General features: G+C 39.5%; 1 long non-coding RNA gene across 1 annotated transcript in view; it reads right to left on the bottom strand.

Moving 5' to 3' along the window:
* The window catches only part of LOC309661089, a 155,293-nt gene extending 140,792 nt beyond the window's left edge, over positions 1 to 14,501 (bottom strand). Inside the window, exon 1 of the long non-coding RNA XR_014263851.1 lies at positions 7,030 to 14,501. This is a non-coding gene — a long non-coding RNA (uncharacterized lncRNA). The remainder of the gene's footprint in view (positions 1 to 7,029) is intronic.
* Between the last annotated feature and the right edge of the window lie 12,491 nt (positions 14,502 to 26,992).

Here is a 26,992-nt window from a genome sequence, read left to right as displayed (position 1 = left end):
GTTTACTAAAAAACTGAACTGTGATTTTGACCGGTAAGAATAATGGATCTAAACTGAAAAGAGAAATTTAATAGAAAAAATATAAAAGTCATACACATAGGTTAAAAGAATAGAGTTAAGCAGACTGTGTTGAAGTGTGGTTTGTGTGAAAAAATAAACAAAAGTAACTTGTGGGTTTGGTTGACAGCAGGCTCATTCTGAGTCATGTGTCATTTAACCCTGGGAAGTTAATGATCTCTTTGACTACATTACTGAACATGTAGCTTCAGACAAAGGGACATGATGACCCATGATATAAATGGGATGCTGGTCTGAGTGTATCTGGAATATTGTGTTTCATTTTGGCATCATATTTTTAAAAGGGATTCCAACAAACTAAAATGTATGCAAAGGGGAAAGTCAAAATAGTAGACGTTCTGGAAGCCACAGCCTATGCAGAATTGTGAAGAAACTAGGTTTTCGGTGCTGCATGGTAACTTACATGTGTCACACCCACCTCCACAATACAAGACAAAACCTGCCATCTTAGGTTTGTCCGTGGTCCTCATCCTGTTTCTCCAGTTTCCCTCCTCCACTTCCTGATTTTCCCAGCTTCTGACCTCATGATAGCCCTTGTCTCTGGTAACGGAAATTGCTTATGCATTCATTTATTTAACATTTATTGATTATCTACTATATACCGAGCACCTTTTCTAAGCACTTTAAGTATCAGTGAGCCAAACAGACAATAATCCGTGCCCTGTGTGGGGCTAACATGCTAGAAAGGGACAGACAATATCATAAAAGAGTAAATTATAAGGTACGTTGAAAGGTGATAAGTACTATGGGGAAAAAAAAGAATGGATAGAACGGTGTAAAGGGATTCAAGGGTACTGAGAATAAGGAGGAAGCAGCTACAATTGTAAGTGGTGTTGTCAAGCGGGCCTCATTGAGAAGGTGGCATTTGAATAAATCTTGAAGGAGTGAAGGAGTTAGCTACAGGGCTATACAGGAGAAAAGTGTTCTAGTGCAAAAGCCCTAAGGACTGTTTGCCTAGAAGGGAGTAAGACAAGGAAGGGTAGCAGGAAATGAGCTCTGAGGGTAATGGTGCCTGGTAAGGACTTCAGTTTTTACTCCAGTTAAGATGGGAATCCATTGGAGGTTTCGAACAGAGGAGCAATATTATCTGATTTACGTTTCTAAAGCACTGCTCTAGCTGCCGCGTGGAGGATAGATTCTAGAGGGAAAAGATGGGAGCTGAAACACCAGTTAGAAGGTTACTGCAGTCATCCAGACGAGCAATGATTCAGTCACACCAGCGTCGTGGCAGTGTAGGGGGTGAGAAGGTAGAGCCAACAAGACTTCTTGAATGTTCAGATGCGAGATATGAACACAAGGGAGGAGTTGAGACTAACTACGGTTTTCAGCCGGAGCATCTTGAAGGATGAAGCTGCCATGGACTGAATTGGGGGAAGGTGCAGGTAGAACAACTTTTAGGAGAAAGATCAAAAGTTCAGTTTTTGGATGTATAAAGGTGGAGATGTCTATTAGACCTTCAAATGGAGATTTCAACTAGAGAATTTAATATAGGAGAGCTGGATGTCACATAGAAATGCAGAAGTCTTTGGATGGTCGGTGACATTTTAAGCTATGAGACTGAATTATAGCATCTAGGAAGTGAACATAGACAGAGAAGAGGATCAAGGTTGAACCCTGGGGCTCTCTGACTGTGGGAGGTCAAGGACAAGAGAAAGAAGCAACAAAGCAGAAAAGGAGAGTCTAGCATGTTATAAAACCCACTAGGAGGGTGTGGTGCCTTCGAAGCCAAGTGAAGAAGATGTTTCAGAGAGATGAGTGGGATCAACTGTATCAGTTGCTACTGACAGGTTAAGATGAGAACTGAGAATCCATCCTGGGCTTTAGCACCGTGGAGGCATTAACGATCTTGGCAAGAGCAGTTTCAGTAGTGTGGTCTGGGACAAAGTCAAATTGGAGTGGGTTGAAAAAGAAATAGGAAGAAAGGAATTTAAAATGTTTGCTACAAAGGGGCAGTAGTTAAAAGAGGAAGTGGAGTCAAGGGAAGATTATTTTTAAAGATGGGGGCAATAACAGAAAGTGTGATTTTTGCTAGGAATCAGGAGACAGTAAAAACTTGATCAGAGAGAGAAGAAAGAATGGCTGGAGTGATGTCCTTTGGTAGATAGTTAATGGGATCTTGTGAAAAAGTGGAGAGATTAGTCGTAATTGAGGGCACAGAAGTGTATCTATGGAAGAGGTGGGACGGCAGCCTATGATGGTACAGTTGCTATTCATGGTTAGATGGGGTGGTGGGAGTCTGAGAAAATTCTCTTCTGATTATTTCAATTTTCCTCAGACAGCTCTGCCTTACTCTTAGACTATGCCATAAATTCTCTCAACTTGAATGCTGTCAGCATCATAAGAAAACACCTCACTCATCCGGCTCACCTGAGAACTTAAGGCCTCCACGTGGACCCTTTGGCCTCCATGTGGACCCATCCGGGCAACATCCTTGCCTAGTCTAGCCCAGCCACCACAAGGGGGACCCAGAACATATGTACAGCCGAGAACAGAGAAGACACATAAGGAGAACCTCTAGCTATAGTCTAGTATTTGCTGCCTTGGTATTCTCTGCAATTATAACAAAACAGATTACATGTAGAAAGCCCCAGCTGTGAAGTTAAAAAATGCACTGCTCAAATATTAACTCTTCCTTCTTTCTGTGAGAATTTCGGTGAGTGAGTTAACCCATCCAATCCCCTTTTTTCATCTGTAGATAGTAGAAATACACACTCCCATCTGTCCCTTCGGGCCTCCAAAATGTGCAGATTTGAGCCCCTCTCCTAGCCCATCAGATGTCCAAAGATGTGCAGGGCCTGGGTATTGAAAGGATGCGTGCTCGTGGGGGAAATCTCATGTGGTCTCAAAGCACAGGCAAAGGGCAGATCTCCTCCAATAGTGAAGCAGCCCGCCACGGAGAGTCACTCCGGACTCCTGTCCAGCCCCTGCTCCTGGTGGATATTTTCACCGTTGCCCTTTCCCCAGTCCTTGGCTCCAGCTATTTCCTGGCCCAAGCCCCATTCTTGAACTGTTTCAGGAGGGGCATAGCCCTTTCATTTTTCTCTTCCTCATCTCCCCGAGTTTTCCCTAGATTCATTCTAAGCGCAAGAGTGGTACATCACTCCGCCACCACCCACAGACTTGCCAAAACATCCCTGCTGTTCTGCCAAGGCAGAGGAGTGGAAGCAGTGATGATCACTAAGCAAATCACAGATTAGAGACTCCACGCTTCTCACCAGGACCTGCCCTCATTCTTCTCCTCGTCTGTCTTGATTGAGTCTTGTGAATTATTCATTTTCTTCAGAAAGTTTTTATACTGTGAATTATCATGGACAAATTTGAATCTGGAAAACTGCTTAAAGCTAAATCATCTGATTACCCCTAATCAATAATTAAAATGCAACAACGTTGGGATGTCCCTGGTGGTCCAGTGGTTAAGAATCCATTTTGCCATGCAGGGGACGCCGGTTCGATCCCTGGTCGGGGAACTAAGATCTCACGTGCTGCAGGGCAACTAAGCCTGCACGCCGCAACTACTGAGCCCACATGCCGCAACTACAGAGCCCACGTGCTTTGGAGCCCGCGTGCCACAACTAGAGAGAAGTCCGCGTGCCGCAACGAAAGATCCCGCGTGCTGAAACTAAGACCTGACGCAGCCAAAAATAAATAAATAAAATAAATTTTTTAAATGCAACAATGTGAATCACGGGTCCTGGTTTTATCTCTGCTCAACCCACATTAGAATGGCATTCAGTTATTATTCTTTACACATATGGAGTGGAGAGGCAAAGTTGCTGATCACTAAAGTGGTATAATTAAAAGAAGTTATAAGGTTTCTCAAAAAATGTCTCCATCATTTTCCTGAACATTATTCTGCTAATGAAAGCTACTTGTGTTAACGTTTTATGTCTCCAGAAGGTCTGTATTAACAGGAAAATGCACATCCCTAGAATAAAGCACATTAAGATGGCATCTCCCAGTAATCTATTCCAGTAATTAACTGATCGAATTAGCAGCCTGCTGCTAATGCCAAGGAACTGCCACGTATGTTACAATGTGTACAAAATTTTCAAAGGGGTGTAAAGGAAAGGTCAGAAGCATGAAGCAAAATATGGGTTGCTGCAGCAGGCATGTGAGGATGCTGAACTCCTGATAAAGCTTGCATCTCGAGGACCTGGAAACATGAGGCTCCATAACTTAATTCCGCTGTTCCAATTTACTATGCAATGAGAGAGGATGCTTTACTGATGATTATAAGATGCCTTAAGCATAAGAAATAAAAGATTAAACAGCCTCCTCTAGTGTAAATTGCAAGCTCTCCAAAGGACTAGCCTGATTTAATAATTTGATAAATGCCTAAAGAGGGCTATGTCCTAAACTCTCCATATCTGAGAAAAGCCCTAAACTTTTTCTTACAGTAAATACAAAATGACAGACTGATTAGGCTGAGAAATGAAAGGAAATTATTATTCCAGATGAAATCACTAAGGTTAGTGCTGCTTTCAGAAGAAGGCAGTGCTATCTTCTCAGAGATGAGAGGTATTTAACACCAGTGTGCTTAATGCTTTCTCTCCCTAGGCAGTCTCCTGCATCCTTGTGACTTCTCTTGAGCACTCTGTCTGTAATTCCTGCAGCCACCGGCAGGTTGATGATGGACCATTAAGTGAGCATTTCTCTGCCATGATGTCCCAGGATCCTAGCACACTGAAGTGTGAAGCCAGAGGAAGAGAAATAGATGGTGGTCTGACTTATTCTTAGGAAACGTAGCATATCACCAACCTATTTAATCTATTGAGCTGCCTCGGCAAGACTTCAAAACTAAAGGATGCATTGCCTGTGAACCCTGGAGGGGGTGGAGAAGGGCGTGGACAAGAAGTTCAGACCTCCAGTTATGGCTGTGAACATCTGTGAGTTAGGTTGCCCTGAGATGTGGAAACTGAGAAGGAAGATAAATGTGTCATAATCGAATGGAGAACATTTTTACTTAAGAATACAACCAGTAAATAAACAAAAAAATGCAGTAAACTCATTTCTAACTGGTAGGCATAGCAAAGACATAATAAAGCTCAAAACTTTATAAACTTCCAAGTATAAGTTAAGAATGTTTTTCAAGTAAGTGCTACTGTTATTCTGGTTTTCATTTTTACACAGAGGAAAACTTCAGACTTATATTTTCGTTATGAGTGTTTATAAATTCCTGACCTTATAACCCTGGACTACTTTTTTTTTTTTATCCAAAGCTTAACTGCTTCAGAATAATAGCAAAGGCATTTAAGCACTTCGCAGTTAACCAAGGAGTAGGCATTAAGGCATTAATTTGCCTCCTTACACCTCTGCCGGCTCCAAACATAGCTCCTTACCAGCCAGCCATGGCAGCATTTTCTACTTAAATGTCTGACATTCCTCTCATCAGGTTTATTTTTTCCCAAACCCCAACTCCCTTTTCCTTAAGTTCCTCTTTCAGTTCCAGCCACTATCCCTAGATAATATTGTCCAACTTGCACCCATATGCAAGGATGATGCCCAACTATGTAAATCACACCACGATTCCCACTGTCCAGACCCTCATAGCCAACGCCTCTGAACCACTCCCACTGGACAAGTCCATCTTTATCCCAAGCTCAATAAACTCTGGAAGAAATTTATCCTATCCATTCCAAAATGTGTTCTTGTGTGATACCTTTTTCCAAGATAACCACTCTCAAAACCTTGATATCATCTTTGAATCATCTTCTCATTGTCCATACTAAATAAATGTTCATGCCTACTAATTATTTTTCTTGCCCAATCACTGTTTCATAAGCCTCCAACTTTTCATTTACATGGACTCTGCCCATGTCAGACTCTGGCTCCTCCCACTGGGACTACTATTATCATGGCCTAACTGATTTCCTGCCCCCTGTATCTGAATCATCTTTCCCTCTGCTCTCAGAATTAATTTCCTTTCTCACCCCTACTAAACTTCCCACACATAAAATTAAAATCCACCCTTTTCCATCTAGCATACCTTGGCTCCAGTCTTTTCTTCTAGGTTATTCTCTTACTATAATCCCACCTCATCCTGACCTGTTGAAATAATGACTACATCCATATTAGTCAGCAAGGACTAAGTTATGCTACAGTAACAAACAATCTCAAAACCTCACAGGCTTTCACCAAAGGTTTATGTCTTGCTTATGATTCCAGGCTTTGGAGTAGACTGCATCTTATTCCATGTTGCCTTCACTCGAGGTCCCAGATGAAGGAGCCCCTGCCTGGAACCTGATGGTCTCATGACAGAGGGAAAAGAGAGAGGGCAAAACTACACAACGGCTCTTTAAATTTCTACCCATATTTCATTGGTCGAAGCAAGTCAAATGGCCATGCCTGGTATTAATGGGGCAAGAGGTATAATTCTCCCACACAGAAGGCCCCAATAGAGAGTGTCAGCAAATATTTTGGACAAATAATACAATCTACCACACCATCATTAATGGTACAGCATAAATCTTACCATATTTTCAGTGTTTTTCTTCTTCTAGACCACTGTATCTCAATAGCGGTATCTCAAAAACAAATTTGCATTCATTGTAGGATTTTAGCAGCATGCCCGGCCTCAGCCTACTAGATACCAGTAGTTCCAAACATGCTCACCCACCTTGCCAATCAAAAGTGGCTCCAGACCTTCCGAAATGTCCCTTGGAGGGGCAAGATCACAACCACTGCTCTAGTCTGTGAGTCCTTAAAGGACAGGAACGGTATCTTAGCCATTACTGCGTCCTCATGGCACCAACTCCTATAAATAGTGTACGTTTAAACATTGGCATCAAATAGAATGGCAATTTCAGAACAAAATTTTCTTTATTAAAAAATCAAAGGCAGTATTTGCCTCTCAGGTTTCTTTGGGGAAAAAAACATAAACTTTAAAAACAAAAAGACCGACGTTTAAATCCTGCCTTCAACACTCCGTAAGATTCTGGGAATGCTGCTTACCCTCAGTTTCTTCATCTTCAAAATGGGAACAGCAGCATTTCTCTTGCAATTCTGTGGTGATGAGTCAATGCAGATTGCTTGGTTTTGGGTGTCTGCTCAGTAAATGGCAGCTATCATCACCATCAGCAGCAGTATCCCTTCCTCTGTCACACCCTTGAATATGAGATGTTTAAAAAACTATTTGCCCTCTTGCAGAGAAACGCCAAATGTTACTCCCAGAAAGAGAACAGCATAGTCCCACAAAATACTGCCTATCTTTGTTTCTCCATAAATAAGACTTGTTGTCAAGAAACTTGAGCTCAGGGCTAGTGGCTCTGCCATGAAACACATAAGCTTGGATATGAGCAACAGGTTTTTTGCGGCACTTTCCTGGATGTCAGCAGACTCTCACAAATCAGGCAAGAAAAGTCCAAAACATATGCCCTCAGCAACCTGCCAAAAACCAATAAAAGGAACTGTGAGGAGAGCCAAAATCAAGGAGGCAGGCAGGAGTATGGGACTGCAAGCCCCAATAAATTCACATGTAAATGCATTTCATCTTATTAAGGGCCTGACTACACAGAACCGTTTCAAATGCTGAAAAGAACCTTCGTACAGCTGCACATCATACAGTCAGGAGCTTCAAAATGACAAATGTCTTCTGGAGGTTTTAAAAATCCAACCTTTTGGAACAAGATATGTTGACAACTAGTGGTTTTGTGGATTGTAAGTGTAACTCAGCATGGAAGAACTGGCCTTTTGTAATAAAGTAGCATATTGTGATGTTATCAAGACTTGGCATTTTATATCAAGGTGCAAAATATCTCTTCTGTTTTCTGGTTAAGAGATGAATGCATGGCACGGCAATCAGGGCAAGTTTAAAATACAGGGAAAAAAAATAACAAAAGTCTCAGTTTATAAAAGATAAGCTGGGCGTTCTGTTTTCAAATGAGTATGATTCCACGGCCAGCGAAAGGAAATGTGAAGGGCTTGTGGCTTTGTGTGTTTGATTCTTCTTTTTCTTTTAACAACTGTGAGACTTTCAAGCTGGTAGAAGGATTTCAACCGAAGGCCCTGGAGACTTAAAACACTTGAATTCCCAGCTTTAGGAGCAAACGCTGCGGCAGCATCAACAGTAAAAGCTCCTGTTCCATCGGAGCTGAGATTTCAATCCAGAGACTGTTGTGATTTCAGCCTGTTTCTTCAGTGAAGCTGGGGTCAGCCAGCTCAAAAGATTAAGCCTGTTTTGACCCTGTACATCAACACGCCGAACCGCCCGCGCTGCTGCGGCCGCGGGGCGCGGCGTCCCAGCGAGCTGTAAGCGGATCCCGCCCCGTCCGCCCGCCGCGCCGGCACCGCACCCCCTCCTCGCCTGGGGTACCTGCCCGCCATCTGGCCCAAGGCCGCTCTCTCCTCGCGACCAGCGATGTAGTAAGCACAGGACTTTTCGGCAGCAAGGGGCTCCGTTCGAAAATGTATTTTCTTCAGTTGCAACGCTCGTAACCCTGCTGGTTTAATGAGCCCCAAAGGGCAACCTCTACATAGCTTATTGAATTCTAATTAGATAATTAAAGCAGATAGCAAAAATCTTTACTTTTGTAGCTATGAAACGTAGGCTGATGTTACATTATGTGCAACTAACATTCCACAAGCAAAGCGTTCCCGAACACTTTTCAAAATAAATCGACGTTTAGTTCCAAACTCAGAAATTAATACTTGCTTTGGTCAAGGTTCTGGGACTGTCATACGAAATTTTTTAAAGGATTGCGAGAGAATAAATACAGAGATCTTCATTCATGCCTGCATTTGGTCGGTAAATATTTATTCAGCACCCACTCTGTGCCAGCCACTGTTCTGAGCACCCAATAGTGACGAGCTTCTAAGGTCTTCCTTAAGTGGTGATTTAAATATTTGAGATAAACTAATGATAACCACAACAAACATTTATGTCTATAGCTTAAGCTAAAAAAAAAATAGAAACCGTTCAGCCTTTATTTTTCATGTTCATTTACCTTGACCTCACCATTCCATTACGGGTCACCAGCCATACACATGCACTGCCTTGTGTGCGTTTCATTTTATATATTTGATGACTCTTTCAACTGTGGACAGATCTGCAAAGTACATGAAAATTATTTTTCAGGAAGTAGTTTTGACATAAAAGTAAAAGCAAAGGCCTATCAATCTGGCTCTTTCTTCAGTGCTAATGATGCACTTGCAAAAGGAAAAATGGTTTTAACTGAAAGTAAAAATCATTGACAGGAATTCATTGCAATGCTATTCTGGAAGACTTGAAGGAGAATGGGATGACTTTCAGTTGTCAAAAAAGTTTGGCAGGTGGCTATTGAGACAAAAAGACTTAAAGAAAACATTTCTAAAGAGGGAAAAACTGGTTTATTCTTTTTTCTCCTTTCTTCATTCACCCTAAAAAATACATAGCTTTCTTATTTAGTTTTCCCATTTCTTTTGTACAAATGTTTAAAAGATTGCTCAAATTACCCTTATTTTCTTTTTTAGTTTCCAAATCCATGTTGCTTGTTCTCTTTGGGAAAAGGACTAACAATATCTTAGGTGAGAAAGTAAGTCAGAATTAGATATTATCTTTTCTTCTTCTCTTCTTCATTCTTAATTGATTTCTTCAGGAAATTAGTGGACTCTATTGATATTCCCAACAGGAAATTTTGGCAAGTCAGTGCTAACCAAAAGCTAACCAAAAGTGTCACAGAACAAAGCTAGGCTGTTCCGCACAATGGCAGACACCAGGTGGAAACACTCAAACATCTAGAAATTTCCCAAATAATTGTTCCACCTGAAAAAATTCCATGAATTATTAGAAATGATTTTTTGCTTTTAACCAGAAAGTATGTTTTTATAATAGTTGTAGGGCTAGAAATAAAATCTTGGTGATCCTACAACGACTTCTTCAGTTTAGCTTTCTCCAAAGGGAAGACATAAATAAATCAAGGTTGACTGTGACAATGACATCATAACATTGACTATTTTGATGTCTTCCACTGCAGCAGGCTGGAAAGAGAAGTGGGATGCAAGGACAAATGTGATCAATTCCCCTCTTTGGGCCATTCTTCCATGGTTCCTTTTCCCTAAATATCATTAGCCCTTTTAGACTTACACACCCCCACACACCCCCACACTTCTCAGAGATGTGCATAAGTCAGTTGTCAAGAACAGAATATTACTTTATTACATTTAGTGACAATTTCTTTTTTTTAATTTATTTATTTTATTTATTTATTTTTGGCTGTGTTGGGTCTTAGTTGCTGTGCAGGCTTTCTCTTGCGGTGAGCGGGGGCTACTCTTCGTTGCGGTGCACGGACTTCTCATTGCAGTGGCTTCTCTTGTTGCAGAGCATGGGCTCTAGGAGCATGGGCTTCAGTAGTTGTGGCATGTGGGCTCAGTAGTTGGGGCTCACGGGCTCTAGAGCGCAGGCTCAGTAGTTGTGGCACACGGGCTTAGTTGCTCCGCAGCATGTGGGATCTTCCCGGACCAGGGTTCAAATCCGTGTCCCCTGCATTGGCAGGCGGATTCTTAACCACTGCGCCACCAAGGAATCCTAACAATTTCCACTATAGAATTTACCAAACTATCTTTTGAACTGAATATCAGCTTAAATGGGGCAAATTTTACTTTAGGATATAAACAGTAACTATATTTTTAAGGCTTAATTTTATTGACATCAAAACTCACTCTAACGACGATGAGAATCCACATTGGGAAGCTCTCCAAGGAAGACCCTGTATCCAACTCTTGATATCTGAGTGGCAGAGAGAACACAACACAGCCCTGAGACAGGCAAGGGCTGAAATCTGAGCCCCAAGTCACAGATCTGCATGCTGAGTGGAGTCAATGTAAGTGATATAGGAAGCCAGGTGCAGTGCTAGGGAAAGGGGCTGATAGAAACAAGACTAAGGAAAGCAGATTGCAAATTAGGGTTAGAATTTAGGCCCAGAAGGGAAATGCGATGAAAATGAGAAACCCAGGCAAAGGCAAGTAAGGCAGATGACTATGAACATTGAATAATTAGGCTGCAACAGGAGACAAATGTCACATGGGCGGTGAGAGCTGCATTCAAACCGAACACCAGAAACGTCGGTTTCAAACTATTTCCAGACCCCACTCACTGATGAGAACGCAGCCCCTCAAGTCCTGCCAGCCTAGCTTCTCAGTGGTTCAAAGAGCAGGCAAGGCTCTAACTGCAGCCGCAGACTCTCAGTGCATCTCCACAGCCTCTTATCTAAAACCTTTGGGCTAAATGTGTTTTGGAGTTCAGAATTTTCAGATATTACAAAGCATGCAACAACTTGCATGGATCGCCAAAGGAATTATGCTGAGTGAATAAAGCCAATCACAAAAGATCACACAATGTATAACTCTATCTATTTAGCATTGTAGAAATGACAAAACTGTAGAGATGAAGAACATACAAGTGGTTGCAGGGTTTAGGGAGACGGATGGTGAGGGAGGCGGCTGTGGCTATAATACGGTAGCAGGAGAGACCCTTGTGATGAACTATTTTGCATCTGACTGTGGTAGTGGCCACACGAATCTATATGTGACAAAATTGCAAGGAACAAAATTGAATGCATGTAAAACTGGTGAAATCCAAAGGAAGTCCATGGATTGTATCAACGTCAATCTCCTCGTTGTGATGTTGTACTATAGTTATGCAAAATGTTACCATGGGGATGAATTAGGTGCAGGGTCTACTACATGTATTATTTCTTACAACTGCACACAGATCTACAAGTCTCAAAATAAAAAAAAAATTATGGAAACCTTAAAAAGGCAATAAAGTGCATATTCAGGATATTAGGTAACACTCCAAACAATGTCAAACATATGAATATTTCTGTAGCAAAGCGTGTGACTCTTCGCACCAAGTGAAATGCAGATTATAAATAGACTTCCATCAGCTTGGGTCAGGTTTTATGACCACATGAGTTCAGGTTTAGTCAGGTATTGCTGCCAAATCGGCCATGAAAACACTTCAGTTTTTCAGCTTTTTGGATTTGGAGCTACAGATAAAGAATTATAAATCCAAGTCCTACTCTGGTCACAAAGAGGAAGGCAAGGATGGGTACCACTGACTAATCTGTTTAATATCTCCCGTTTCCCTTCCTCATTTCATATTCTACAGAGAAGAATTGGGGCGACTGCAATTTTTAATATAATACTTCAATCACAGAAGGTTTGAGAAAAAGCTATTTTAGTGCATCCTTTTGAGAAGGCAGCCAGCAATTCCCAGGATTGAATATGACGGCCGGAGGCTATGATGGAAAGGCAAGATCAGCATAGAAGAGGGAGATGTTCCTGAGCCTGTCCCAGGGTTTCTCTTTAGCCCACTTTGCTGTTTGATTGGGAATAAATTTTTAAGACTTTAGAAGTTCCTAAATTCAAAAATAGTAAAAACATATATATAATCAACATGCATACATATAGAATTAACTAGTTGACATTATCTCTCACTTTGTATTATACATTTCTTTGTTCCTTCTCACTAGAGTGGAAAAGAGAGATTTGACCCTATCTGAAATATTTGACCACATGCAGATGCTTCATACGTATGAAGCTTTTCAGCATTAAATAATGAGAGGTGTTCAAAATTTGCCGTGGAGTTCATTCCAGTTAAACTGGAACTCAAACAATATGGTAGGAACCTAATTCATTCACCTTTACCTGAGACTTCAGGTGTTACTCTTCTCTGTGCCAGCCTCCAGACTTCAGTCAAAATTATTCTGTGGAAATATAAAGGTAACTACAGTGCTCTCTTTGGGGGCCCTTGCTACTTACAGAATAGTGTCTGAACTCGCTTAGGATGAAAGCAGAAGCCCTTGATGACCTGGCCGCAGTGGATCACAGTCAAGAGCCCCATCTCTCTGTGCTGCTCATTCCAGGCTGTGCTTCTACCACATTAAGGACTTCTCGTTTCCTGAATAAGCCACACTTCCTCACGCTTATGCTTTTGCACGTTCCTCTCTTTTTTTAAAAAAATATTTTTTAATTGAAGTATAGTTAATTAACAATGTTGTGTTAGTTTCAAGTGTATAGCAAAGTGATTCAGTTATACATATATATTCTTTTTCAGATTCTTTTCCATTACAGGTTATTACAAGATATTGAGTATAGTTCCCTGTGCTATACAGTAGGTCCTTGTTGGTTATCTAAATATTTTATATATAATAGTGTGTGTATGTTAACCCCAAGCTCCTAATTTATCCCTCCCTCCATCCTTCCCTTTGGTAACCATAAGATTGTTTTCTATGTCTGTCTGTTTCTGTTTTGTAAATAAGTTCACTTGTATCATTTTTTTAGATTCCACAAATAAGTGATATCATATGATATTTGTCTCTCTCTGGAGGTTCCTCTCTGGAACACCATTCTTCCCATTCTTTATCTGGCCAACTTTGATTGTCTTGTAAGGTGACATTTTCTCCTGGAAGCCTCTGGAATCTGCCCTTTCCTCTCTATCCAAACTTGTCTGGATAAGGAGCCCAGGTGCACCTCTGTATCAAGCACTCATTATGCTACATTGAACCATTATGCACCTTAATGTGGGGAACAGAATATTTTTACTTTCCCAGAGCTTAGCCAAGTGCCTGACACTAACTATTCAATTAATCAAGCAAGCAATCAACAAACAATAATTTTTGTTTGATGAATGGATAAACAAATTAGTAAAGGTACACATCACCAAAAAATATCAAATAAAATATCATATAGCAAAAAAAATATATATATATAGCTTGTTTAGCTTTAAGACTAGCAAGTTACTTAAGGTTTCTGTAACCCAGTCTCTTCAAGTATACGACGGGAATAACATGGCTCTCGACCATCAGTTAGATTAAATTTGTTAGTGCATATAAAACAATGAAAACTTAGCTGATCATGTAGGAAGCACTCAGCAAATATTAAAGTTATAAAGTGCAGGAGTACCTTGTGGAAAACTTTAAATATACTTTCTATTCTCTAAGCCAGGGAGTGCGTGAAATGTTCTTAAACTATGACACATTAAAGAAACATTATTATTATAACTAAAGTATACAGATGCCAACATCAAATTTCTTACAAATTATCAAATGTCAAACTACACTGTGTTTTAATGTCAAGCATTATTTTTTTCTTATTCCACAAAACCTATAACCACATATAGTTTTGTTGGCCCTCAGGTAAGAAGAATATTCAGTTAATCATTGAGAGATTGGCTCTCTAGTAATTGTATGATGGCTACTTCTTTTTAATATTTTATGACTTGTATTTGAAGAAAGTATGTTATTATTCATTCATTCACACATCATATTTTTTGAGCCAACGTCTAAGTGTCAGTCAATGTGCTAGACACTGAGGAAACACTGGTGAGCAAAATAATCACATTCCCTGTCCTCAGGGAACTTCCAATCTGAGAGGAACATGAATGTAATAGTCCTTCCTGGGTGAAGAGTGAGGTCTCACCTGAATAAGTATACAATAAAAGAATCAGGGAGGGCTTCCCTGGTGGCGCAGTGGTTGAGAATCTGCCTGCCAATGCAGGGGACAAGGGTTCGAGCCCTGGTCTGGGAAGATCCCACATGCCGCGGAGCGACTGGGCCCGTGAGCCACAGTTACTGAGTCTGCGCGTCTGGAGCCTGTGCTCCGCAACAGGAGAGGCCGCGATGGTGAGAGGCCCGCCCACCGCGATGAGGAGTGGCCCCCGCTTGCCGCAACTGGAGAAGGCCCTGGCACAGAAACGAAGACCCAACACAGCCATAAATAAATAAATAAATAAATAATAAAATAAAAATTTAAAAAAAATCTATAAAAAAAAAAAAAAAGAATCAGGGAGAAATCAGAGCTGAAGAACCCATATTGCTAGGAATTGCATTCAGCTGTAAACAATAGAAACCAGATTACACTAGATTTGACATGTTAGGGTTTTATTCTTTCATGTAAATTGATGCCCAAAAGTAAGTAGTCCAGAGCTCGAAGAGTAGCCCCATCAGGTTCAGCAGGGACCCAGGCTCCATCTATCTTCCAGCTTTGCCATCATGACTTCCAGCCTCAAAGTCACAAGATGATTCCTGAAATACCAGCCATCACATCCACTTTCTAGCAAGAAAGACTGAAAGTGCAAAATGTGTGAAAATCCCCACCCAATGGCTACTTACTGGCTATCCCTGATAAGAAAGAAAGGGAAAAGGATATTGAATAAACAGAAGTCTCTACCACAGCTCAAGAATTAAGGTCCAGATTATTCACTGGCCCTCAATAGGGGTCATGATTCTGTCAGTACAAATTAGATGGGAGCAAATCCTGTCTCTCAAAAGAGAAAGCAGAAAAAAAAAAAAAAGAGGAAGAGGAATGATGGTTTACGGTTGGCTCAAGTCATGAAAATTGGGGGGTTTTAGTGAAGAAAGGGCTTTTGATTCCTGTCTAGCAACAAAACAAAATTCACTATTAGACCTGCTTCTGGGGGTCAGGAAGTCACAGTGGTGATGGAAAGCCATGTAACAGAGGGATAAGCTTTGAGCTGAGAGAGAATAATCAAGATGCTTACAAAATTGTATCTTCCCTCCATGTGTAGAGAAAGGCTAACAAGGTTGCCAACTCTCTGTACTCCCACGCCCCTAGCCAGCCCTGCTAATTGCATAGCACGCACTCAGTAAGTATGTGTTCAATGAATTAGTCATGGCACACTTTCCCACTGAGGCTGGCGGTGCCCTCAGAGTCCCTCTTACACATGTCTCCAGGCAGCCACTACCAATGGATCAGAGATGTGATAAGAGGGGGAAATAATCTGCCATCCTCAAGCTGGAGTGAACCTGGGCTCAGCAACCTGGCTGTCCCTTGGGAACTCCAGTATTTCTCTCAGTTCTTCCTTATTCCTTAGAAAATTCTTCTCAGGTGGAAAATATCAACAAGGTTAAGAGTAAATAAAGGAAGGGAATTTTTCCCTCTTGGCACAGAATACAAAGAAGGAGAGGGGGTAGTTAATGCCTCAGAACCAAGTATGGTAGAGGAAACAGGATTCCTTCAGTGAGCAAATCCCAAATGTAATGAAAACTTGAGGAACTATGAAAACATCTGCCTTCTCCCCATGCATTTTCCTCCTTGTAGAGTCTGTGTATGTGTGTTTGTGTGTGTGTGTGTTTGTGTGTGTATTTTAAGAGAGATCAAAGTTTCTTTACAATCAGAAAACTCAGTTTGCCATTTATTCTAGATGGTCTGTTGAAAATGATTCTCTAAGAGATAAAAGAATAAAGTCACCCAAAACATCAGGAATACTAGAGAGAATATTCATTCAATTAACATTTATTAAGTACCTCATATATGCACAGTACAGCTGTGTGGTTGTTGTGATAAGCAAAACTGTCATGGCCTTTGCCCAACAGAGAAATAAGGAAGAAGCCACTAAACAAATTACCATATTTATGATTATATAATTATAAACTGAATTAAGTTCTCTGAAAGAGACACAGTTCTGTGAGATCCTAGAATAACAACAATAATAAAACTGATTTTATTTCAATAGGTCTTTCATTTGAATGTACATGTGTCCCAAGTCGGGAGGAAGAGATGTGAGAGTCCAAATGTGGGAGTAGCATGCTCAAGGGCCCTGAGGCAGAAAGCAGTGTAGCAGCTCCCACAAACTGGAAGGCCCTTGTAGCTGGAGTGAGGACAAGAGGGCAAGTGGTTCAAAATGAGGCTGAGAAACAAGCAGAGGGCACCAGCAGGGGCTTGAAGGCCATGGAAAGATTTAAATTTTCATCTTAACTGCCATAGGAATCCATTAAATCATCTTAAGAAGTTAAGTGAAGTAATTATGGTTGTGCTGCCTGGGTACCTGTGTGGCTTGATTCTAAGAGGGCGCTATAGCATCAATGTGGTAAACTGGGGTTACTAAACATACTATACAAACAAACAAAGCAAATAAAGGGCAAAGATTTTTGTCAGATAAATTACTCTGCCAACGGCATGACTGATAGGTTTGATAAGGGCAAAATTGGACACTAGAGAGAGGATTTTGAACAATACAAACAGAAACGTAGAGGGTAGAATGGACACAAGATGCATTTAGGCAGTGAAATGCAGAGATTGTTGGAGGAAAGGATCTTGAGTGACTCCAGGTTTCTGGTCTGGATAAGTGGATAGATGTTACTACTTGCTGTGATCAGAAACACACCATTTTTACTTTCACCTGACTAGCTCTGCCATTTTGGCCAGGTTAATAATCCTCACAAAGCCTCAGTTTTCTTCATATGTAAAATGGGACTAATAATAGAAGCTACCTCATATGGTTGTTATGAGGTTTAGATAAGATAAATGTACATGTATATATATGTATAAATAAAATTATGTTATGCGTAAAATTAAGTAACAGTAAAAAAAGCATCTGAGTTTTGGTAATGGTAACAATGAAAACACAAAGATAAGATCATAGAAACAGAAAATTACTATATATATATATGTGGTATGTATATATGTATACATATATATATAGTGAGAGAGAGAGTTAAGTAATTTGTCCTGAATCACACAATCAGAAAAAGAAAGGAAATTAGATGAATAGCAATTTGATGAATAATACTAATAATCACAGACATTCTGCAAAATCAGATACTAGTACTGACATTGCTGTGAGAATTAACTGTGTATCAGGAGGAAAAAAGCCTGGGACATAGTAAGTGCTAGTAAGGGCCTTGCTGTTGGTGGTGTTGATTCGAATAGCAGAGCTACTGTTCAGAGTAAACTCTGGTGCCATGGTTAAGGCACTGTGTTCACATCTATTTGCACACCTTAGAATATTACCTTCATGCTAGATAAATTCCAAATCTATGTTCGAGCCTCAACTTCTCTCCTAATTTATATTCCCACATCATAAGTACCTGACACTTCATTGCCATCTCAAACCCAAGTGATCTAAAATCAAAATCACATTTTTTTATTCCATTCCTTTCCCCATAAACACAGATATCTATTTGGCTAATGACAGAAATCATGGGAACACACTTCTTAGCAGTTGGAAGAGAGAAAAAAAAAGTGAAAAGGAGATAAATGGAAAAAAGACTGAGAAAAGAAAAGCAAATGTGAAGTAGAAGAGAGGAAAATGATGACTTCCTTGACAGAATCTAAAAATCATTGAATCAAACCAATGTTCTAACTTAGTAAGATTTAATGTGCTTTGCTATTTTTTACTGCGAAGAGTCAAACTCTCTCAATGGACTGATTGATCCACTCATTCATCCATTCAGTAAATATTTATTGACCAACCATTATGAGAATAGCCCTTGTAGGTATCATCAGAAAGCAGGAATTGTATGAGCCACAATCCTTACCCTCAAGTTGCTATTAGCTTCTCTAAGAAAAAAGGATAAGTCATCTAAGAAATCACCAAAGTTCAAACTACAGGGTGACACTCCCATATTTCCTGATGGTACAAAGGTAAGTAGATATACTATTCAGCAACTTACATTTGGAGTTTCTCCTTGGAGAACTCTAAACAGATTGGTACCCAATAAATGTTTATTGAATGTGACAATGAATGAAGTATGGTGGCTCAGTCCTTCCACAAATTCTACTTCGTCCACTTCCTTTTATTCAGCGTGTAGACTGCATTTACATCTTGGCCCTATGAGACCATTTTTGAGTTCTGCAAAATAAATTACATCTATTAGGAAACAAAAACTTAAAATGATATCTTTATTTTAACTTCTCTCTCCTCGCTCTAACATCAATGGAACCTGTTTGAAGTTTGAGGTTATCACAACATCTTACATTCTTTGATGCATCTAATTAGAGGCATTTCATACTTTTCCTCAATTGGCAAAAAAATGTAACCTGAAGAGTAAGGCAAGAGCCTTTGAGTGAAAGCAGGCTTCTTTCAGATAATTTTGAATGATTTCACATCACCTAGTTCTTCTGACCCTGTTTAAAATAAAAACATGATATGATTTCTGTGTCTCTATATCTTAACTTCCGAATCATTTTCAATCTTCGGAAAATTTTCTGGGTTTAAATACCACCAAATCAAATCCTGGCTCATGCATTACCAAATCAATTAAGGTCTAGGGTGGGTTGAAAGTTAATGTGCATCACATTTCCCTAACCTACCAACTTGAATCAAAGTAAATGAAAAATGAAGTCTTTTAAAAACTGGTAAAGCACCCGTGGTGAGCCATCCAGAATAATAATCGATGAACCCAGTTGTAAGAATTGTATGAAATTACTTGGTGCTTTAAGGACTGGGGGGCTGAGTTGATAGCATTTCATAACTTGTTGAATGAATGAAGAATCAATGAATAACTACATTTTAACAAATAATTTACCTTACTGGATTAAGTATTTAAAATCCAGATTGTGTTTTTATTATAATTTACCTAGAAAAATAATACGTGTAATTCCTGCAAAGGAGAATGACTGTTCAAATGACTGGTTTTTTGCTACAATAATAAATATGAAGAACAAAAGAAGGCTCTTTCGTTCCCACCAAGATTCTAAAGGCAGATCTTAAAACAGAGGAAAAAAAAAAAAAACTTTGTGCAAGAAAAGGCAACCTGCTTTTTTTTTTTTTTTAATATTTATTTATTTATATAGGCTGCTCCGGGTCTTCGCTGCGGCACGCGGGATCTTCAGTGTGGCATGCGGGCTCTTAGTTGTGGCATGTGAACTCTTAACTTGTGGCATGCACACGCGATCTAGTTCCCCAACAAGTGATCGAACCTTGGGCCCCCTGAATAGGAAGCATGGAGTCCTACCCACTGGACCCCCAGGGAAGTCCAAGGCAACCTGCTTTTAAAGGTTCAAATCATCTAATTCCATTCCTATTCCCTCCTTTTCCCCACCACACATGTGCACAGTGTAGGAAATAGGTGTCATTTGCCTTTTTAATAGTCGCATTCTTAATAATGGACACACTGAAGAAATGACCGCATGGTCTCCTCTATATTCAGTTAATTAAGAGAAAGTATTCTGCTGGTTTGCAATTTTGCAGAACAACCAACCAGCTGTTTGATTGCATTTTTCATTAGCAAACATTGAATATGGAGTTGTAAAAACACATCTTGAGGCTACATTCAGTGAAGTAATTACCTAAGGCAAGATGGCTATTCAGAGGTGAAAAACAGTAACAAACCATGCTTAGAATTTGGATTTAACTCCTTAATTAATTTTTAATTAGAATTTAATAATTTCATACAGATGAAAAAAGACCTAAGGAAATAACTGCTAGCTAATTGCTCCTAAGGCCATATTTCCCGCAACAGAAAGATCCTTTCAGTAAATACCAAATGTCCAAAGTTGTGGGATTTTTTTAAACTAGCACTTGTCTTTCTACAGACTAATTACAAAGAATCCAGAGTTCACTGGCTCAGTGCAACCTCCTAAATGGAAGGCCTTATATGTTTCCTGGACCAGCATTAAGAAGCTCTACTGCCAAGATTGCTTGCTGCTTTTAAAAATGAAGAATTCCATACTATCCATGATCCCAGCTCCTAAGAAGGAAGAGTCACCTACTTCTTATCTCCCTTGCATTATAAGTACAAATTCTGACCTTCTGTAAAATGAATTTTCAAAAGTGACCTTCCCTAAACTGAATTTTCAAAAGTGGAATTGGGAAGACAGAAAGTCAAGCTGTGGACATTCTGTCAAAGGAGCTTCTAAACAAGCCGGACTTCAGAGTAAAGAGGAAGGCTTCTGTCTGGTGTTCTCCTTCACGTTCTAAATCTGAATATCTGAGGACTGTATATGCAAATTTTGCCTTTGACAGTTTTCTACCGAAGTTCCTAATTTTTCTTTCAAGTCACACCAGTGCTGGGTCATCCACTAATTAGAATAAATATTAACAACAACCAAAATGCCTGAGGTCTTCATTGATCATTCCACTAGACTCCTTTTCAAGATAAATTACAAGTCCTGAGTCATATAGTGAGTTTGTTGGTGACATATCCAAAACCAGACCTGGGCTTCATTAAGTGATTCTGATCACCCCTCCCAGCTCTTTCAAAAAGCATAATTTTTCCTTGCCACTGTGCTGAAAGCATAAGAGCCACCAAAGGATTCAGCACTCCGTTTCCAGAATCCTTCCAGACCAATTCAGCTGGCTGGCCCCCCGAGCCTCGTTAACCTAGCTTTTTCCTTCCCTCACCTCCCAGTTTCCTAAGAATGCTCTCTCATCGGGGCCTTTGCATCCCTTCCAGGATGCGATTGTTCTCTTTTTCTCTGTCTGGCCCACCACCGCGCACACTGCAGCAGTGTGTCAGAGCCACACGCCCCCATCCCCCCAAGGTCCCAACAGGCCTCTGTTCCAGAAGTAAGAGGACCCTTCCAACACAGGACCCTTCCTCTGCGACCCCGACCTTGCCTTGCTCCTCTTGGCTTCCTGTTAAAATACTTGTAACTGAACAAAGCCAAATATGAGGCTTTAGTTTTGCCACACAGTTTCAACAAAAATACTGGACACATTTGATACTTTCATACCAGAAAATTCAAAGTATTAGCCATTGTGCTCAATGCTGGGCACCTCGACTCTGCAGACATCTTGCCTGTAAAACAGGAGTCCTCTCCTTGCTTCCTGTGTTTGAATTAAATGCCAGTGAGACAGTGATACAAGCCAGAAAGGACTTTTAGAAACCAATATCACTGCATCAATAACACCATTGCTGAAGTGAGTGGGGGAAATTACACCAAAGCTAATAAAATAATAACTCAGATGGACCATCATGCCTTTAAAGAGGAATGCCTTGGGGGAAAAAATAACACACACATATTCACACAAACAATCCAGGCTTAATTAAAGTTCATTTTCTGTCAGCATTGTGTCTCTGAAGTTTTCACTTCCAATAGAGCAGAATGACCTGAAATGTTTGTTCTCATTTTCATGTAATTTCTCTCAGCTATTCTGTCGATAAGAAAACTGGGTTTTCAATCTGTTTACCCTCCCACAGCCTGACCAACTAAAGTCTAAAAAAACCCAGCGTGTTTTTACCACTCCCACCCCTACCACTTTCCTTCTCTGTGCAAGGAACCTCGCATTGGTTCTTGTCTAGCTAAATGTCCCTCTACATCCTACGTATCAACCTTTAAAACAATTCAGTCATTCTGTCCTCTAGGCATCCTAAGTTATCCACACTGTTCATTTCTAAGTGATTCCCCAGCACATCTTCTCTCTCATCTCACCCCTTCCCCAAACTAATAACTCAAGGTTATTACAAAAAATACACAAATGGTATTACCATATGTGACAGCCACTCTGAATGGCCCTGGAAAGAATAGCCATGTTCATCTATAGATACAGAACACAAAATCATAATGTGTAAGTTAAATAACCTTTGTTTAGTGACAGGGTAAATATTACTAATAACAATGCTTTAAGAACAATTGAAATGGCACTAAAATTTTCATCTATAAGGACTGCTATAAGTTACAATATGCTTTTTGTTTTAGTCAACTAAAATATCATCTATTATAGAGAATTCCCCAAACAAAATACTAAAATTTTACAAAACAATGTAGTAAATAAGCAGCTACTATTTATTTAGCTCCTGCTTTATACAAAAACCAAGCAACATAAACATTATTTTTTCCCCTTACATTCCTCCTATAAAACAGGTGTTACTGTCTGTGTTTTATAAGATTCAGATAGATTAAGAGGTGGCCAAAGGCCACAAGGCTAGGAAATGACAGAAGGGAGATGTGAACCTGGTTCTTTCACATGCTAAAGCTCAGGCTTTTCCAACTAAGCTCACCACTTCCAAAAGGTGTCTTGCATCTTCAAACAGAAGAAGAGGAAGTTTTAAAGGAGAAAGGACATTAGGATATCTACCTCTTCCTTATAAACAACATGAAATCCTACAGCAAAGTCCTGAAACCTTACAACTTTACAAATTCAAACATGATTTAACCTATGTGTTCATACTGCTTTAGTAATTTGCTGTGTAAAGATTTGGGGTGCATCTGTGCCAAACCCAAAACTTTGTGGTGCATGATTTACAAAAACGTTATCCTACTTCAACTACAGTAGCGGTAAATGATCGATATAGAGCTCAAGCCATTTTGTCTAGTGGATGAACTCGGTGTGTCTCAGTTAAAGCCCAAGATGTTTCAGTTCTACAGCGTCCATTTTCTTGACTGTATGTAGACATTTTTGGCTAAGAAAGATGTACATGTTTATCAAACCCTGAAGAAAAGCAATACTTGTTCTGGAAAATGTGTACAGGGGCATTTGTGGGGGATGGGCTGGATGGATGGAAGGAAAAGTCAGGCAATCAAAGTGTAAAGCGAATTAGTGCAGTGGAGTTGCCACTTTATGTATAACACTGATTTCTACGACTTAGACGAAAGAAAGTCCTCTCTGATAGACAGGTATCTGGCCTAACAGACCATGAAGAGGAGCTGAATTGTATCTCTGGGGACTCTATGCTTTTTGTTGACTTATCTTACACTCTCAGGAGCTCGACTACTGAATTTAAAAGACTAATTTTGTCTTCAGTCTCCAGGAGATCACTATAGGCACACTTTTGTTCTCCTTGAATTCTGACTTTGTATTTAGAAGTACAAATGTTACCACAGCCTTATAAAAATGTCCCATCCAGGGAAAATAAAAACCTGTTTATGCAACAGCTACCTCTGGATCCTGAAAAATAAAAGATTATCTGATACAAAAAGGACACTGAACATCTTTAGTAAGATTAGAATTTCTCTCATGAAATTACTTACCATTTTCTTAACTGGCTGTATTCACCCTAGTATTTCAAGTCCTGTGTTTGAATGGTTTCCTGTTACCCTTCCGAGGGAATGCTCTAATAACAAGACCATATGTGTGTCACTTTATATTTGGTGAGAGGATCGTTCTTGCTCTAATTATATTATAAAGGGGACAGCTTCATTAACCAAAGTGGCAGAAATAACAAAAGCATCTAATACTTATTCCACCTGGACATTTCACAAAGCTGAATGATTCTTTCCTATTCAAGAATGCCTCTCTAGTGCATTTATTAAAACGAGCTTTCAACAAAACCATTGACTAGAGAGAGAAGACAGCCTCAGCTGTGCTAAAACTTGATTTCCTCTGAGTACCAAATAGCTTCATAAATATTTCAGTACAGAGAGCAGGGGAAAGCATTTAGAAATTAGAAAGTATGGCAGTGTCTGCAGATTTAGGAAGAGCCACAAAGGATTCATGTCAACTCAGATTTATAGAGCGCCTACTGTATACTAGGCTATGGTCAATGCCAGTGATGCCCAAACAAATAAGAATAGTTTAAACCTTCAAAGAGTCCATGGGGCTTCTGGGTGAAATAAACATTTAAATAAAACTTTAAAGATATGATGGCAGGTGTTCTGGTAGAAGCATGGAAAGCAGATTTAGACATAAAAGGAGCTTCACCATCTCTCTTTTGAGCCTCTGCCATCTGTCCCTGTGCTAAGTGCCGTCATCCATGTTATCTCATTTAATCCTCACAACTAATGATGTGATGGGGTTTTATGAGGTGCTGTGACTTTATTCATTCAACAAGGATTTATTGAGTACTTACTTTGGGCCGAGCAGTATTCTATGTGCTGGATAAGCAGCGGACAAGACAAAAATCCCTACTTTCACAGAATTCCCATGGTCTTGGGAAGAAACAGAAAATAGGAAAATAACTAAATTTAAATAACATATTAAAACGTGATAAGTTCTATGGAGAAAATTAAAATAAAATATGAAAAGGAGGGTGATGAGTACAATTATAAATGCAGTGGATATCAGGAGGCTTCACTGAGAAAAAGACATTTGAGCAAAACCCTGAAGGAAAGGAGGCACCTAGCCACAGTGAGGAAGCAAAGAGGTGGCTATACTGCAAAAGGGAGGGGGAGAGTAAGGATGTGATTCTTACTCACAGCTGAAGAAGGGCACTGCAGACAAAGACAGCCATAAGTGTAAATACTGTAAGGCAAAGCATGCCACCCAGCAGATTTAGAGAAATCAAGGAAGGGATGAAATGATGCCATTTCTGCAAAATTGTGTGGTGTATATTCAAGGAGCTATATGAAAAAATATTCACCGAGATAGCCATGGAAATTTTTCTGAGTGGTAGAATGTCAGTTATTCGCCTTCAAGTTTTTTGATTTGTGTGAATGGTTTCCAATGGAAGTATATCATTTTGTCACCAGAAAAAAATGGGTTTTTTTTTCTTTTTGGAAAAAAAGTGAATTGGCATACATTCACTCTTGAACTTAGTGACTCAGAAGAGATGGCTAAATCCCTCTCTACCCACTTTTCCTAAGTAATAAACATCCGAATTTCAGGGCTCATTAACAACTACTTTAGCAACAGCCATTTTCCCCAGACTCTTTGCCGGCTAGCCATGGCCACATGGGTAGGGTTACCCTATGGACTGTAAATAAAAGGGGTATGGCTGATTCTAAAGAAGTGGCCTTCAAGGAAGGGGCATGATGGGCTTCTCCAGCTCTTCCTCCTGCTGTCGGCCTGGAATCAGACATAATCTTTGGTGCACAAGCACTTCCTTGGAACGTTAAGGACAAGGGTCTTGTCCTAGGGATGTCACAGGCAACTTTGTAAACCACGCAACGAGCCCTTGGCTCCCACCTTCAGACTTCTTTCATAGCAAGAATAAAATTAGGAGTTTGGGATTAACATATACACACTACTATATATATAGTAGATAACCAAAAAGGACCTACTATATAGCACAGGGAACTATACTCATTATTTTATGATAATCTGTAAGGGAAAAGAATCTGAAAAAGAATATATATATATATATATATATGTGTATGTAAAACTGAATCACTTTGCTGTATCTCTGAAACTAACACAATATTGTAAATCAACTATACTCCAATAAAAAAAAAAAAATCTTGTGTGTTTAAACCACTCTTCTTTTCATGTTTTCTGATATGTGGAGCTGAACCCAATCCTAGCTAATATGGTATATAAAGCAGTGTTCAGCTCCTGTGTTCTCAGTGTACCTTCCGTGCTCATTCTATTATGCCACAGGTGCCCCTTGCACAAGGGATGGAGATCTTGCAGGAGCAGACACATGAGCTGAGTCTTGTGGGTTGAATCAGAACTTGAGGCAGCCATATACTGTCATGCGCTAGAAGAAATCTTCAAAAGGATCAAGGAGAAGGATCAAGGAGAAGCAACTGGAACTAATAGAATTTAATAAGAAGCTAAATTGATATTTTTTAAAAACCCAAAGCTTTCCTTTATACCAAGAATATCCAGTTAAAAAAAAAATCTCAATAATAAGAGAAACAAAATGTATAAAATAGCTACATAAAAGTAAATACAAGGACATGTGTAGATTTATAAGAAGAAAACTATAAAACTTTAACGAATGTAAAAGATGACCTAAACAGATGTTCTAAATAAATGCTCCTTGTTTGAAAAGTAATCACGACAGAAAAGACTTGAATGTTATGGAAAATAAGAATAATAAAAAGGCCCTTCTCCACAATAACAAAAGATACATAAAGGTTACAGTACTTATTGATGCATAGTCCTGATGCAGAAATTAACAAGTAGATTCAAGGAAGAAAAAACAGTACTGAAACTGATCCATAAACACATGGATATTTAGTATATGATAAAAGCAGAATTTCAAATTAGTGGAAAAAGAATGGACTATTCAATGATATTTAATGATAATAGGAAAAATATCCAAATGGAAGGAAATAAAATTAGATGCTCACCTCACTCCAAATATTCAGATAAATTTCATATCACTTAAAGTTCTATATGTTAAAAAAAAAAACAAAACTGAAAGAACACTAGAAAAAAATACGGAAAAAATTACAACTAGAGTCCTTTCCAAGTAAAATGCCTGTCCAAACAAGACAAGAAACCATTAAGGAAGGCATTAAAGAAAAAAACTGCAAGCAAGACTATATAACTCTTAATTCTCTACGACAAAGTTGCCATAAATACAGTTAAGGGAAAAAAAATCAAACTGAAGAAAATATTTTAAAACTGAAATAGACAAAAAGCTAA

Source organism: Balaenoptera physalus (genome assembly GCF_965194825.1).
Source record: "Balaenoptera physalus genome assembly, chromosome: 5".
Classification (NCBI taxonomy): domain Eukaryota; kingdom Metazoa; phylum Chordata; class Mammalia; order Artiodactyla; family Balaenopteridae; genus Balaenoptera; species Balaenoptera physalus.
Note: the sequence above shows the minus strand (reverse complement) of the source record. Positions and strands in the feature narration are given on the sequence as shown.